The following is a 17,048-nucleotide window of genomic DNA, read 5'->3' as shown; positions in this document are numbered from 1 at the left end:
AACAGCCTGTACTGTGAAGTTTAAATAGTTTTCAGTGGACAGGAAAAAAATAGAAAGCCATCAGACAAAAAGTAGTGGAGTAAAAAGTACGATATTTGCCTCTGCGTCATGGTGGGGAGGGAGTGGGGCAACAGGGGAAGAATCAACATGCAGACAGTTAAAAAGCAGGATTAGCTGAGTGGTTTAATGACCAAAATAGCTTACAGGCAGGTTCAGGTAGGCAGAGGTGGCAGAAGCGCAAAAGCAAAAACATTGCAAGTAAGATAACCTGACAGAGGAACAAAGCTTCTGGGCTGGTATATGTAGTGAGTGACTGATGAGGGAAGTGAGAACAGGTGAGCAGGTCTGGTGAAGAAGTCTGAGGGCATCTGGTGGACAGGTAGGGAATGGCAGTAAACGGCTCTGAGGAAGTAATATGGATGTGTAGATGGGCGGGAGGAAGTCAGGTGAAGGCCTCGGTGGATGGATGGAAAATGGCCGGTGTGCTCCTTATTCAGCGTGAGCTTGGCAAATCAATAAATCAAGTCAAGTCAGTTTTATATGTAGTAGAGTCCGATGGATACTGATGCTAATATGATGTACAGAATATATATACTTTATATAAGGACCCATAAAATGTTCACAAGGAGCACCTGAAATAAACTTACCACAACAATACTAGCAAATTTAACTTTAATTTTAAACCACAAATCACAACAAATTAAATAATATCAACAAAGAACAACAACAACAAAAATGTAAAGTAAATATGTAAAATTGCAGCTCATAAAATTACATGTCAAAAGTTTGATATGGACAAGTTTGTAATTTGTACCTTGATTTTAATTTAGCCTGTCACCAGTGACTAATTCTTCCTTATGTTTAAACTAAAATGCCTTTGTTTCTGTCTTTGTAATGTAAGCTAGAGGATAACATGTCAGCAGATTGAATTCCAATTAAAATGTCTTTTCAGAACATATATTTGACTGCAATTTTGTTTTACTTTCCATACAACACATATTGCAATACTTATGTATCTGTGACATACTAAAATCAACAATACTGTCAGACCAGTTAAGAATGTATATACATCTTGTCTCCCACCCACTCAATAATGCAATTTTTAGATTTAAATCTATTCCAGCTCCCAACATTATGCTTTATTATTACAACTATTTTTTCATTACACTTCTCTTTAATTCCTTGTTCAGCATAAATAAGTGTTACTGATTCTGAGGTATCACAAGCCCACACACTTTAAAAAACACTTTGGCTGTGAAACGAACTAAACTGCTGTCTCAGAAGGTGTCTAATCGGCTCGAACTATCTCTTTCTGTCTCGTATGATGCCTGTTTTGAAGTCAGCATCGATGGTGACTTGATGCTGCCTACTACCCATAAACCAGAGCGGCTGCGGCTGCGGCAGCGGCAGCTTTCAAAAACTGGTCAAGATGAAGAACAAATAAGCCGTATTTGTAAACAAATATACATTTTTAAGTGAACAAATATAAGTTTTTAGTAGTTTTCTCAGCTCGAGTTTTGAAAAGCTAGTGAGAACTAAACACTGAACTATCATATCAGCCCGTGACTGTAACCAACCAAGTTTGTTCAGTGTGATCTCTGAGGCGTCAGTTAGCCGTTTGCCTTTTCAATAGCTAGTTAGCAGATACTAATGCCGCGTTCCAGACATGCTCAGAACTGGGAAATTTAAATGGCTGACCATGACAAACTTATGTTTCGTTGGCAAGTTGATGCAGAGTTAAACCCTCAGCAGTGCACTTGGTGTTAATTACAAGGATGGCCATTTTATTAAAAACAAGTGATAAATATACGTTACTCGATCCTTCTTGCTACATCAGTTGGTAATCCTCAAAAGTCAGACAAAGTTGGAGGCTATATTTCCAAATGTTTTCACATTTCTGGGCATTTTTAAAATTTTTCTGATTAACTTTTGGGCAGAGAAGATGGCTTTCAGAGATTGTTTACTAATAACATTGACAAAATATTTCTACATCAATTTACATGCAGACCAAGTTTCACTATTTGATACTAGAAAGTATTATTTTAATTTAATACTATAATATTAATATAAACAGTTTATTGTTTACCATTTACAATGTGTGCCTCCATGGGAGCTGCCATTGTTGTGTGACATCTTTCGGCTGCTACTCGTGAAGTCTGTGTACAAATATTTTCTCTGAGATAACAAGTAGGAAATCCGACTTAGTAGTACTTTTTCTAGTTGGAGGGCGGAAATTTCCCAGTTCCAATTTGCCTGGAACGCAGCATTAGGCGGAAGTGCTGCCCTAGAAGGCTGTTTGAAAGCAATGTCAACAGAGATGCCTTCACTTGAAAGTGATGCCTTCTGAGGCAGCGGAGCGAGAAATCTCAAGAAGAGCAGGAGGACGGTGCAATATGTGCCTAAAATGTACACAGTAGATGTAAGTACAGCAGTAGTAGTTTATTTTGGCCACTCATGAAATATCTACCTCTTCAGCTGCTAAATTCCCCTCTATGTTCACCAGCTGCTTGTTAACTGTGTCTGTGTGCTGAGCAGGTAAACGTACAGTACAGAGCAAACAAACAGCTGCATAGTCAGTTGATAATCTTCTGTGTTTTTCCTTTTACATTCCACCTAATCATTTGACCCATTGTTAGTATAAAAATATTGATTATAGCAGCTTTAATTAAATATCAGACACAGACTCAGATTTATTGCTGAGTAGTTTTACACGTCTGCTTTGGTGTTTTGGTGCTTAAATAAACATAAAGATATAAGAAAGATAGAGCAAGCACAGCGGGTCGAGTATAATAGCAGATTTTTGTATATCTGTATGTATATAAATAATACATAGTTATATTTTTATTTTATTTATTTTATGTTACCATATTTTAAAATACATTTAATTCTGTTCTTATCATTATACAACCTTATAATAATGATGTATAAAGTACATAGATATTAATAGAATCTACTAATTGCCCAGTTAACACAATTTGCTGATGACACAATGCTAACTCTTTATCTTATCTTACGTGCTCGTATATTAAAATGCACCAAACTGGGCTGCCGTTTCAAACCCAGCATCACAACATAAACACAAGTCGGAACACATCGTAGCTCGATCACGCTTTTCTCTTAAATGTCACCGCGGTGCAGGCTAGAATATATAACACACACACACACGTTATTACCAATGTATGGCATTGCTCCTGCACACAGTCGGCGTGTTTGTGTGGCCTTTCGCAGGCGTCCTCAGAGACGTGGCATTGACAAACCTACAAACAGTAATTGGGCCATTATGACTCCCTGCGATGGTATTGATTCCACTGTTTTAGGTGCAGGCGGGTAATGGGTGTCTAGACAGGGGGGTTCATATTGCAGGCAGTCAGGACTGTGTGGTATTAGATAAAGTAACCCTGATGCGGTTCATGACTCAGGTGTGTTGTTTTGTGTATCTCAGCTGATGGGAAATGATGTAATTTAGTAGCACATTTGAGGACTGTTTGTTTCTGTGGGTTGAGAGCAGGTTCGTTGTGCCGTTCGTTGTGGCATTTCTGCATGGACAGATACTTGGGACAAACGTGTAGACTAAGAGGAACTCCATGTGGAAAAGAGAATGAGAGAACACGAAGATGGAGTCCTCTTTTCCCCAATCCAATTATCACCAGAGTTAAAACTAATCCCAGCTGAATGACTTCAATCCGTTGCAGGTTGCTTCCCAAGTTTGAAAATCCAGTCACCTGGAGAGCAGAAAGCAGGTGAGAGGGACCTCAGCAGAGCCTTGCTGCTGATCAAAATCAAATATTACTGAGGCTGGGTTTCCATGGCAATAATGTGCCGCCCCCTCCATGACAACATTTGGAGGTTCAGCTGTGCAGGATGGACCCCCCCCCCCCCCCCCTCCACTCCTTATCTGGCTGCCTTCTTGGTCCAAGCGTGAGCAGAATAAGCAGCGTCCTGGCCACCTTTTCACCTTGTGTGAATCTACAGAGTTGTGTGCACAGCTCTCCCATGGGCTGCACAGGAACACGATCCAGTCATGTGTGGCAAATACACACTCCCTGTACTGCACAATACTGTCGGTCCACAGAGAAATGCTGAGGCCATCGATTGTTTTCTCCACAGGGGCTCAATGCGCAACCTGTGAGCACACAAAATGTCAATGGATATGAATTGTGTAAAGGACTCTTGATCCTCTAATTTAATATTATGAAGCTTCACAAAAGGTCGTACAGTAAGGTAAAATTTTAAAAAATGCCTTGCAGTCGTTTTTCAGATATCTTCTCAGCAGTAGTAATAATAGATTTTCACATTTAGTCGGATTTTATATAATTTTAATGCGTTGCAATATTACATGAGCCAGAACTACAAAATATATGTGCTGCAGAGAAAACACAACAAAATAAAGAAACATGCAGCAAATACAGGAATCACAGCCACATACATAAAATACAACTAAATACAGAAACACAAACAAATATGCAAAACAAATACACAAAACAGAATAAAACACAAACAAATACACAAAACAGAATCAAATACAGAAACCACAACCACATAAAGGAATCACAAACAAATGCAGAAACATAGACAAATACACAAAACAAAAGAAAATACAACCACACAGAGAAACCCGCTACATTTACAGACACTTGTGGTGTGACTGAAGTTGACTACATTAATGGTGTTGGAAAATGAGCTAATGATTTAGTTTGATTTAACATTCTGATTCAGATATTATAGCTAACATTTGCTACACACTTTGCATTAGCCTCATAAGCCGTCAGTTTCAAATAAACTGATGAAATACACATAACTAAAGAGCGTTAGATCCATAGGTTATATCTCACACTTAGTCTCTAGCTAATCGGGTTTTGTTTTCTGTCAATAGGCAGCAGGATTATGTGTTTTTAGTTGCAGTGGATTGAGCTCTCAGGGCCACCATACTGAAAAAGCATTTCCCTCCTCCTTCCATGACTACTGTTTTTAACACCAGATCCTGCTGCCTTCCCACCTTCTGCCTGCAATATTCATCTGGGAGAGTGCTGTCATGATGAAACACACAATTTAATGCTTACAAGAACACTGCCCCAGGCTCTTTTCACAGCATCAGTCATCTACCATCAAATCAAAGCAGCGTCTGAGGGGTGAACGTGCAAACAGGCTCCTAATGAACCATATTCCACATTGAGAAAGACAACGGGACTGCAGTACAGCGAACATTTAGAGATAGCTGCCCAGTTGTAAGCAAACATGCAGGTTTTGGCTCAGTGTGCTGATGATCCCGTTTGGACACTCAGCTCTCTGGTCCTTTGTTTAGTCTGGTGCAGATGTTTCTGCCTCCGTGCGCATGTGTGTGAGGGAGGGATGATTGTCACCGTGGTCTACTGATCTCCTCGCTACATTAGACCGGGTCATTCCAGTGATTGCTGCCAAAGCTGCCAGAAGATAAAAATGAATGTCTGAGGAAGCGGCAGGGAGCAGTCACATGCATATGTTTGCAGGCCAGAAGCAAAACAACACAAAGCTGGAATGTGACTCCAGTTTTTTGAAAGCTTTTTGTGAGTGCAGTGAGATTTCTGCGCAACAAAGGCTTACTGTGCAGCACACGGATGTTTTGTGAGCTTTTCCTGATTATGCAAAGAGCGACATTAAACGTGAAAACAACACCATGTGTATGGCAAGCCATTTTAACATTTAGTCTTTAAAACTTACTAGTTGCGATTCAAAAGCTACTTATTAATTACCTCCTAGTATTCCCGTTTTACTAGTAACAATTGATTAGATACTAGTGCTTCATTTTTAGTTACTATTAACTACTCCATTAATTACTGGTAACTATTTTTTAGTTCCTAGTAACTATTCCAAAAGATACGAGTAATGTTAAAATTCTTACTAGTAAATTTTCTTTGGTTATTAGTCATTCATTAACTAATAAAATGGCTTGTTGATGGCAACATTTTAATAGTAACTAATGTAATTGTTACTAGTAACTAAAAAATAAGCACTAGTATCTAAATAATAAATACTAGTAAAATGGAAATTGTTACTAGTCATTATTCGAAGAGTGACTAGTTACTAATAAATAGGTAATATCTGAATTGCAGAGGCCCATTGATTTCATTGGCAAAAATCTGCAATCAGTGACTGAAAAATAGTTACTAGTAACAAAAAATTATGTAATATACTGCAAAGAAAAGTCGGTCGGTCCACCAGTCCGCTCCTGACTGAAATATCTAACTGATAAATGGATTACCATGAAATTTTTCCCCGGAGAAGCCTAATTCTGGCGATCCTCATACTTTTTCTCCAGTGCCACCTTGAGGTCAACATTTAAGGTGGCGCAATGGATAAGACACATGCCTTTGGTGTGAGAGATCTGGGTTCAATCCCCATCCCTGAGCAAGACACTTAACCCCTTGTTGCTCCAGAGGCGTGTGACCTCTGACGTGCATAGCAATTGTAAGTTGCGTTGGATAAAAGCGTCAGCTAAATGTAAGGTATTTTTTTGTGAAATGTCCTGACAACTACATGACTTGTATTAACTTAGCTAATCCACTGACTTTTCATCTGGAGCCACCATCAGGTCAAAATTTCATCTAATTTGTCTAGTACCTTGGTTGATGACCAAATACCTGCAAAACTACATTTGCATTTGCTGACATTTACCTGCATTCCTATGAGCCTCAGCTGTACTTTGTGTTTAATGCTAATTACTTAGTTAGTGTGCTAAATTATGATGAAGAACCTTTTTACAGTCCCTGCTAAACATAAGCATGCTAGCATTGTCATTGTGAGGAACTCAGAAGTATCAGAAATTACATTTATTCAGTATTATATTGTTTTCCTAATTATGTTGTGCTGAAAAAAAAATCGCTGCCTGGATTAAGTTCAGAGGCAACAGGGTTTTTTTGTGTGTGTGTACCATAAAACTTCAGTTAAACGCAGAGTCCCAGTTAGGCGCCTGTACCTTCTACTGGCCTGGTGTGGCTACATGTTTTGACAAATAAACGCAGGTCTCAATTAGATGCCCGATATGGTTTTTGGATCTATAAAACCTCTTAAAACGCACTGGGTCACCTGCTCAAACTGGTTCTAAGCTGCTTAAAACATGCATACAAATATAAATGTTAAAATCTTTGTCAATGTGGAGATGCTACACATCGTAAGATCAGTTAGATTCTCCACAATTCAGTCGTTCAATTCATTTTACGGAAACAATTCAGATTTACCGGTAACAAGAGAGACAAAAAAAAAACCAACTTGTTTTTCTACAAGTACTATTCATACTGGTTGAAATAAACAATTTGATGGTAGCCTGTTTCCAATTTTTAAGAACGATAGTTTTGTGTAAAACGATTTAAAAGCCTGTCCCAAAAAAAGTCAGGGTGAGTGCAGTGATTGAAGCAAAGAAAAGCCCGGACTTATTGCAGTTTTAAATGAAGCGCTATATTTATGCACCTCACCAGACCCGCAGGAAGGAGATCGAGGTGGATAGTAGGAGTACAAAGGGTTTCACAATACATGCTAATAAAGACATGTCTCAATTCACAGCAGACATTTGCTATATTAAATCAGACCATAATATTTCCCTTACCAAGCACTCTACCTAAATATAAACATAAAAAATGTAATCCTGCTGTAGTCACTACGAGCAGATGTTATATTGCAAGATCAGATATTTTGATGCAAAGCAAATGAAATATGTTGTTAATGAACATTTTACTGATACTTTCAAAACATTCAAAGGTAGATATGAAAATACCCCCATACATAAAGAACAATATAACAACATAATGGTAACTTAACGCTAAGTAACACTAAGTACTGGGACCATACTCTAACTCCAACGACAGCAGGTAATACTCTGCACATGGTTAGTCCAAGTTTAGCAGATACTGCATATTATCTTTTATTGATATATATATACCTTGAGTCTGTATATCCTCACAGTTATGTACAGGTATGTAGAATACAGGGATGTATGCACAGTTAACAGAGGACTTTGTAAGAGCAACAATAACAGAAAACAACCTCAATTTCCATGTATGATTCCAATTTTCTATAATATTCTGCAAACACGTATTAAGCTGCGGTTCAAGACAGCGTTATTCTGCTCTTATTTATTCTATTTACATTTGTGGTTTCTGTTTGTTTTTTAAAAGAAGATTATTGGGAGAAAGATATATGCAATAAATACAGATAAAGGGAATGAAATGTATTGTAGGAGGACAGTGTATGTGTCTGCTGGGAGGGGGTTGGGGGGTCAGCATGAATGAATACACAGAGAGCTTCTTAATTCATGGATGTTCAGTGGCTGGCAGCACCACACACAGGTTTAAAGCTGTAAATGCAACAAGTTGCGTGTTGAGCGTCTCGCTTCTTTACCTGCTTCTTAAGATGTGTGTGGAATAAGTTTCTTGCAGCCAAGAAAGAGGAAAAGCATCACCGTTTGATAATTTATTAAGAGCGACTGGCTGGCTCAGGGTCTTACAGGTGTGGTTGTCCATCAGTGTCCAAACGTCTCCCCTGAAACAAATGTGACTGGCTGCTTAAAATTCCCAGAGGTTTATGGTTATTAATTATAGTAATTCAGGCATCTCTAATCCAGGTGTAGGTGATTAATAGTTGTCTGAGAGGTGGAGGACGAGGCCTTCAGCAGGTCTAACACTATAAATCTACGCTTTCTCAAGGAAAGACGGACACAGCATCCGGATGCATCGCTGTCTAAAGTTATATCTATCAATCACACTATGAAGTATGTGTTTTTGCTTTACAAAGCTCTTCTGCAAACTTTTTATCCCTTAGCTATGTGTTGTAATTATAGATTTATTAGTGTTGAGGGAGATTTATTGTGGCTTGTGGCTCCTGTTTTGTGTATCTTCATGCTGAGCGTGACGATGTGGGAGGCTGCTCACACAAGAGAGGAATCCTCTACTTCATTCAATGTCATGTGTGCGTTTTTTTGGAATCCAAACGCACATCAATGAAGATGAATTATTCCTCACTGAGGAGCAACGCTTTGATTTCTCCCTAATCGAACTGAAGTTTGGCTGCGCTCAAGTTCTCAGGCACAACAACACATGCATTTTTCATAAAATACAGATCATGGAAACCAATTCTGAGTGAGATAGCAGTGACATATTTTGTGTAGGCTACACCATGCATATTTCATAATGAACGTTTTTCTTACCACCAGCTTTGTCAATGTACGGACTCTGAGGATTCGAGGGGGACTGAGATCTGTTGAAATTTGAGCAAGCGGAGGTATTCATCTGAGTTGCTATTGTTAAGTATTTGTTTTTATACATAAATAATAAACTTAATCATAGTCGGCTTAAATCACACTGCCAGAAAGAATATCCCATTAGCTTACAGTATTTTATTATTATTATACCCACATTTCCATAAACTATAATAAGCAGAATACTGTAGGCTACTACCCGATAAAGGCAGAGAGTAGAAGCTCTTAAAACTTGAGAAGCTTTTTAAAGTTTAAGGCTGGCCTGATAGAAAGGTTGTAATGTCTTGATTTTATGTTTTTTTAGGCTGTTTATTTACCCGACCCGTAATAAATCATTGCCATAATTCATACATTAAGCGTAAATGCACCAGTTATTGCACTTCAACAATCTTTGGGGAATGTCAGGGGGAAAACTGTCAATGCAAACAGTTTTCTTGTCAATTTTAATCAGTTTGTTTAAAAAAATAAAATTTTCATCATTAAAAGATTATATTTAAAGAGAAATATTATTTCTTTAAGTGTACAATATTAATGTAGGAATCAATATAATAAATTAATATACTGTTTAATACATTAAGGGAACTTAACAAAACCAAACTGCATCAATCACTGCTACTCTGCTAAGCTAGTTATATTTAGCATGACTAGCTAGTTTTAGCTAGTTTAGCTCTTTGATGCCCTCTCTATTGTACGTATAACAAACTGCATGTTAGGTAAATCAGTGAGTAAATGTAGTTTTAGCTTCTGCTAATGCAAACCGTGGATATTTCAGTAACTAGCTTTAACTTGACCAGGTTTTCTGTTTTTATGTCACAGACTACCAAGAAGTGAAGTTGACTGCAAATACTGTGGTTTGGCTTGGTTGTTAACTCAGTTTTATAGTTACTTAAAATTTTAATCCTGTTTTCACAAGAAGATGTCTGTGGCATATAGGGTTTTAACCTTGCCAGCGGCAGGGCTCAAAGGATGTCCGTCTATTGGTCGATTCACTACTTTTGTCCAGACTGATCTACATACCTTATTGGACGGATTGCCATAAAATGTGTAGAATATGTGTAATAACTTTAATCCCCTGATTGTTTAATTCTCGTGTCATTATCTGGTCTGAATTTCATTATGTCCTAAATGTTAATTTAAGTTAAGCTGTAGGCTACAATTTGTTTAGAAGCAATTAGTAAATGTTAGCATGCTAACATGCTAAACTTTGCCTGGGTCAGACTTTCTGTCTGATATCAGGCAACGGAAAACAGCTGAACATCAACATGCGCATGTTAAAATATTTATGTGAACATTTACTTCATACATAACATCACAGAGCCGCTGGCATGCCTATAGAGTCTCTTGTTATATGATGAACCAGACACCAAACTGCTTCTGGGAATGAAAAATTATTTATGGATTCAGTGCATTTATTTCTCAGTGGGATATTTAAGGTGAAAATTAAAAAAGATTCTGGATACTCATCCACACTATAAACAGTCTTGATAAGCTCCTAATTGGATAAAAGATTCCCCACTTAGTGTTAACACCACACAGAGAAATCTTCAACACCCTCATGAAGGAAGCACTTTTAAAAAGGAATGATGGGTTGTTGTTTGTTTGTCACCTTTTCAAGATTGCTTTCCTGCAGGCCATGAAAACTTACTTTCAAGGGTATAAGTGCTTGTTTGCGTAGAAAACCCTTCTTAACCAAAAGCAGCACATGATACAAAATAAAATGCTCTTTATTTATTATTGAAATATGAAAAATATTTATTCTAATGTCTATAACTGCAATATATGTTTAGCCTACTATAACTGCTGCTGTTCATAATGTTCATAATATCTTAGTATATGAGTAGTCATATCTACCCCTTACTATTCTATTTATTAACAGTAGGCCTATATATGTACATTACTTTGTACTCCTTGATGCTAAAATGCATTTTGCTGTCTCAATGCTTGTACTAATTATTTGTGTTTGATCTTGTATGATCATCACTTTGAAATTGTGGTTGCTGCACTGTTCTGTGTGTTAGGATGAAATAAAATGTACTATAAAAAAGAAACATGTCAAAAAGTCCAATCCAGGTCTTAACTCACTTTTGCCTAAATATGCACACATTTAAATGTCTGTGAAATGTGACGCAGAACTCAGGTAATGGTAAATTTCTATCTGCCAGCAGCGCAGCACAATCGCTCCCCGTCATCTTTCAACTGTCATCTGCTGCTGTTTGTCACAATCCATAGCTTCCCGCTGACTCTCCGGCTGACAGCTCTGGGCCCCACTGAGGGGAATCAAATGGGTTGTGAGCACAGCGATGTGTGCCAAGTGAAAGGCACACACCCGTTTGTGAAATATACATTTTCAAATAAAAATTGACAAAGATATGTAATCTCTATTCAAGGAGCGGCTGAGCCATTGTCACTGGAGAAAATTAATTGTTACCCACTCGGCGACAGCGTGTGACAGTTTTTGAATAGGCTAGATAATGGCTTTATCATCTCGCCATGAAACAGCCATATTGAAATAAGTGACAAGCGGTGGCAACAGGAAGGGCACACAAGCCACAGATAACCGAGAGGAATCGATGGAATCACGCTTAAAACAGCACGAACATCATCTGACGAGACATCAATTTTCAACGTGTTGAAGTCTGAGAAGTAAGAACTATAAGATTTCATAGCTGCCAGAGACAAAAGACTCCACTAACTTTAACCCAGTTTATGGCCTTGTTGATAGTGGATTGGTGGAGAGAGGATGGCTGGGAGTATTGGATTTCTGTGCCACACGACTCTAATGCATCTCATTACAGAGTTAGTCCAGATACATTTGGTTTAGAGTGAGTTTCGGGTCAGAAAGAAATGCATTAGAGGGACCCATCAGCAGCCAGTGTATCTGACTTCAAAATAAACTCCATTTACAGTGACTTCTTCTTGCAAGCACTTAAATTTAACAACTGTAGGCCTATTCCAAATTATATTATGAATAAATATATATATACCTAAAAAAACAACAAAACACAAACACACACAAACGGTTAACAGCTCTCATTCTCTAACTAGTCTACTGTGTTTTTTAAGTTTTGAAAGTCTATGCCCCCCCCCAAAATGCCTCACATTGGTTTGGTCCAGAGCATACACCTTTTTAAGACCCTCAGCGACTTAAAGGATGTTTTATTGTCATAAAATGTCCACCCTTGTGTCTGAGGCTAATGCTAAGGCAGCATTCTAAGTAGCCCAGTAAAAAACCTGAGGGCAATTTTTACTGAATATAGGTACAGTCTAAGTGTTTTTTACCCCTTAAATTACGTAACACGAACCCTTTAATTGGTACCTTATGAGGACTTTATTTTCAAAGTTCTCATAGTCCTAATTTTTCTATTCAGGGACAAATTCAGGGGTTCACACATGGGCAGCAAACATCAGCATAATTAATGGATAGATAAATGGATTGCAATATATTATGGTATTTATAATGTGATGCACGGTTTCAGTGTTTTTTTAAGAAAAAAATCCCTTAAACCATTAAAAATCCCTTAATACCATATAACAATCTATTATTATTATTATTATTATTGTAATAGTTTCTGATGTTAGGTTATTATTGCGTATTACCTAATGACCCTGTATCTTATGACATCTTTGTGTCTCATTACGCTGTGCATGTCCAAAAGGTGACTTAAAGACAAAGAATCAAGACCATGTCCAAAACTGTTTGAGAACTTCAAACGTCTTCTAATCATTTGTCATTTGCTTGATATAATTTGAATAAGGAGTAGGCAGGAGTGCTCTTGTCAGGAAGACCCAAGAAGAAACATTTAATGTGGGAAAATGAACATGAGGAAATATAATGTGGAGCTTTTTCAAAGTCAAAGAGAGGTTTAAAGAGAACAGACTGAATTCAGGTAGCTTGCTCCACATAAGCCAGCCCTCCATGACTTGTCAATCAAAGAATCACAATAACACATTCTTAGCATGTCAAGGTATCAACTGGATTCAAAGGAGTATTCTTGATGTCAACCACATCAATCCATGTCGACAGCCGACCTGAAAATACACGAGCATCTCTGCCTCATTCCTATTCCCCCGGAGTTTGTCTCTCCTGGGCCAAAAGATTTGACTCCAGCGTCTAGAATCAGCCCATGAAAACATAATGAGCAAACATGGCAGCGAAGAAAGCCTGATAGACGAAAGATTGGGGGGGGGGTTGTGCAGCACAGTCCCACCACACACTTCAAAGTAAAGCACCCAATCTCCGGAGAAGTCTCTCACCCTGAAATACTGCAGCAGCATCCTCCCTCTCCTGCCTTCTTCTTCTTTCTCCTCCTCCTCTCAGTTTCTGCCCCTCCAATTAAAGATCTCCAGCCTCTTCCCTGACAATCACAGGAATGTCCTGCAGCTTTTCCGTTTATTTGTAGCCTAAACAAAGACACAGCTCTCATATATGAATTCTAAATGATCTAATTTCACATTCGATTGACCTACGCTGTTACAGAAGGACAGCCGAGTAGATGTACAAAAGCCTCCATTTTTTTTATGCATAAAAAGAACAGTGTATGGGGTTAACGACAGGCATAACTTTTTTTCTTTCATTAAATTACATCAAGAGAAGAGAAACGATAGCCCTAACTGCCAATGAAGCCCTGGGGGGATGTTGCAGCTCCAGTGAGCAGGACTAAGGGCCCCATCGTTGCCAGAAACCATTACCCGCTGAAGCCGCTCCACTGCCACGGCCTCCACCATGGAAATGAAATCAGTAAAATGGACGGTAATTTGATTGCCTCCTTTGTCCTCACAGTGCACCGCTCAGACCTTTCAGTCCTGCTTCTTCAGATTTGACAATGATTACATGTTACTAACAACACTTCTTCCCTCTCCTGTAGTTTTGTGCTTCCTCGTGCCTCTCCTCTCTCCTTCTGTCGCTTTCTGCAGGTGTTTCTGCCTCTGGAGCAGTGGGGTCTGGATCTGTGGTTGCAGGCTCCCTGCTGACCCGATGTTCCTGCTCAACAGCTGCTGCTACAATTATTATTATCAGTCCTAATATTATTATCATTATTTTTCATTTTTAACAATATTTGTATAATCACCACCAGACGTTTTCTCTATAAACTGCTCAGACACTTCATTAGGCATTTCATTAATTGTTCAATGCTCAAAGAGGTACCTACTTTACTTTGACACTAATACTTTTATTTGTATGAAACACTTTTCCTTGAAATTGAGTATTTTTACAATGTTTTGTATTGTTACTTTTACTTCTGAATACTTCTTGAACCATTGGAGCTAAATAATAACAATTTGCAAAAGCAGGGACCCGTTTACGATAACAATCAACCTTTTCACTCCTGTACGATTACTACGAATGAGGAGCAGGGAGCAGCGCTGCAACCATTGGACAAATAAACACCTGTAGTCGGTCAGATTCTGCTCTGACAACTACGCTGTTTACTCGCGGGAGGAGCTCGGAGTTAACTGCTTTTATTAGATTAGCTTTTTTACTTTAGTTTTTGGGATTTCAACGTTGATTTATCTTCACCGGAGCTTCTCAGCAGCTAGCTTCCGTGCATATCCGGTTCCAGTGTTATTGTTAGCGTCGTTAGCTCTGTCGGACTATGACTTCATATTTATGTAAAAACCGGACAAAACTGGACATTGCTGGGAGAAAAGAAAGCGAGGAGGTTGAACTACCTGGTGAATTCAGAAAACATGTGTCTGTAACTTTATTCCAGCTATCATTGTACTTTACTGTGACCAAGTTAGCATAGCATAGCCCCGATCCAAACTCCATTCAGAAAACAAACATTTTAAGTTGTTGTCCTGCTGTCTTGCTGACAGACCTGACAAAGCATGAATTCATATGTTTAAAAAATCTGCATCATGTTGTAGTTATTTCGGCATCAGTTTAATCTGTTTTTGCTATTTAATCATAGCAAAATGTTTACTTTGGGTTCATACAGTTGTAGTAATGGCGAGTTGTGTTTATTCACATTATCGCATTAAAATCGCCTTCTCACGTTGTGTGTGAACACTTGCAACAAATGTACTCATGTGAGGAAAGCATCACAAGGCCAAAATTTGTGGTTGGTCTGAATGCGGCATAACTCTATATAGTACAATACAATACACACAGACACACACCTCTTATTTGTTAGAACTAAGGACAGAAATGTTTAATTAAGTACATTTTAGTAGTATTTACAGTACACTGTTAAGTAAGTTTATTCTATAGATACATTTACATACACATACTGTACATGCGTGCGAGTCAGACATAATCTGTTACAGTGAGAGAGAAACATTATTCTTTTATATAACTTTTATATAACTATTCTTTTATATTTTTGAAGCATATCATATAGTGTGGCATCTATTGTTTCTGCTTTTGTCTTATTGTTACAAATTACCCCAGTATGTGTTACAACCTTTTTGGGTAGGTTGTAACAAGAAAACACAATGCATTTGACATCAATTCACGAGGTCTGTGATTTGTAGTGAACAAATGTGGGTACTTTGTATAAGAATTTGAGAACTCTAGCTACAAAATTCAGCCAGTTATAACTGCTGAAGAAAGAAGTGTTACAACCATGCCCGGTCTCCCCTACTACTTTGCAGACTAAGATTTTCGGTACAAAATATATGAAGAACTAATAAGACATGACAACAGGCCTTTAAATCCTTTCATACAAAACTCTTGCTCAGCAAAGACTGGCAGTAGGCTACTATCAAACTGTTTATTTCAACCTGTATGAACATTAAAATTAGGAGATAAAGAGTGAGAGATAGCTATGGTAGCCTACCATAGAAAGGATGAAAGCCAAAGGTTACTGTAGTTATTTAAACTTGTTATAATGTTTATGAAAAACCATTTAGATTCTTTTGATTGGTGGATCCTTACCGACTAAAGGAGTGTAAATGATCAAGGAATGGACACATATTCGGACTGAAAGACCTCTTCAAAGGTCGGGAGTCATCGCTTTTTAAAAATTTGGTCACTCACGTTTACCGGTAAATCTTAATGCATTATACTTTGGTGCTCATTGTTTCCATAAAATTAACTGAATGATTGTATTGTGGAATATCTAACTGATCTTACGATGTGTAGCATCTCCATTGTGATAGAAAGAAAACCATACTGACAAAAGATATATATGAACTGGCTCAAGCAGGTGACCCGGTGGGCTTTGAGAGGTTTTATACATGTTCTATAAAAACAAGACCAGGCTTCTAATTGGGACTAGGCTCTTAATTTAAGTTTTACAGTCTGTGAAATGACCACAGTATTAAAAAAAAATCAAATCAGCTCCACCACGACCAACAGTAAAATGTAAATTACACATGAACGCATTAGTAATAATAATCCAATATACAATAATAAAACACTCACAAGGGAAATTTCAGCAAACTTTGAGTGATTTAGTTGTTGCTTGAGGCAAATTTTACTCTTAAACTCATATTAAACTTTTAAATGAAGCAGTGAAGACACCTTTAAGTTTCATATGTACATCATATATTGAGAAAAAGTCATTTTAACTTTTCAACTATGTAATAATATAAATAAAGGAATAATTATTGGAATAATAACACAATGTCATAGTAAAACTGCATAGTCTGTAACTAACTAGATGAGTTGTTGCTGCCGGATTTACAATATGTTTTTATGTTTTATGCTCCTGTGTTTTTTGCTGCACCAGAATTGCTCTTCTGGGGGACAATATTTATTGAATTGAGTCTCAACTGTGACTTTTCACACATTTTGAACTGCCACTCACACAAGCTTCTGTTATATCTTGTCGTCAGAAACATAAATACCAACACATTCTTACTAGTCAACATGAATAAT

The sequence above is a fragment of the Micropterus salmoides genome, unplaced genomic scaffold (genome assembly GCF_014851395.1).
Source record: "Micropterus salmoides isolate LMB-PRFRI ecotype aquatic unplaced genomic scaffold, ASM1485139v1 Ms_hic_scaffold_20, whole genome shotgun sequence".
Taxonomy (NCBI): domain Eukaryota; kingdom Metazoa; phylum Chordata; class Actinopteri; order Centrarchiformes; family Centrarchidae; genus Micropterus; species Micropterus salmoides.
This window is presented reverse-complemented; position numbering follows the sequence as displayed.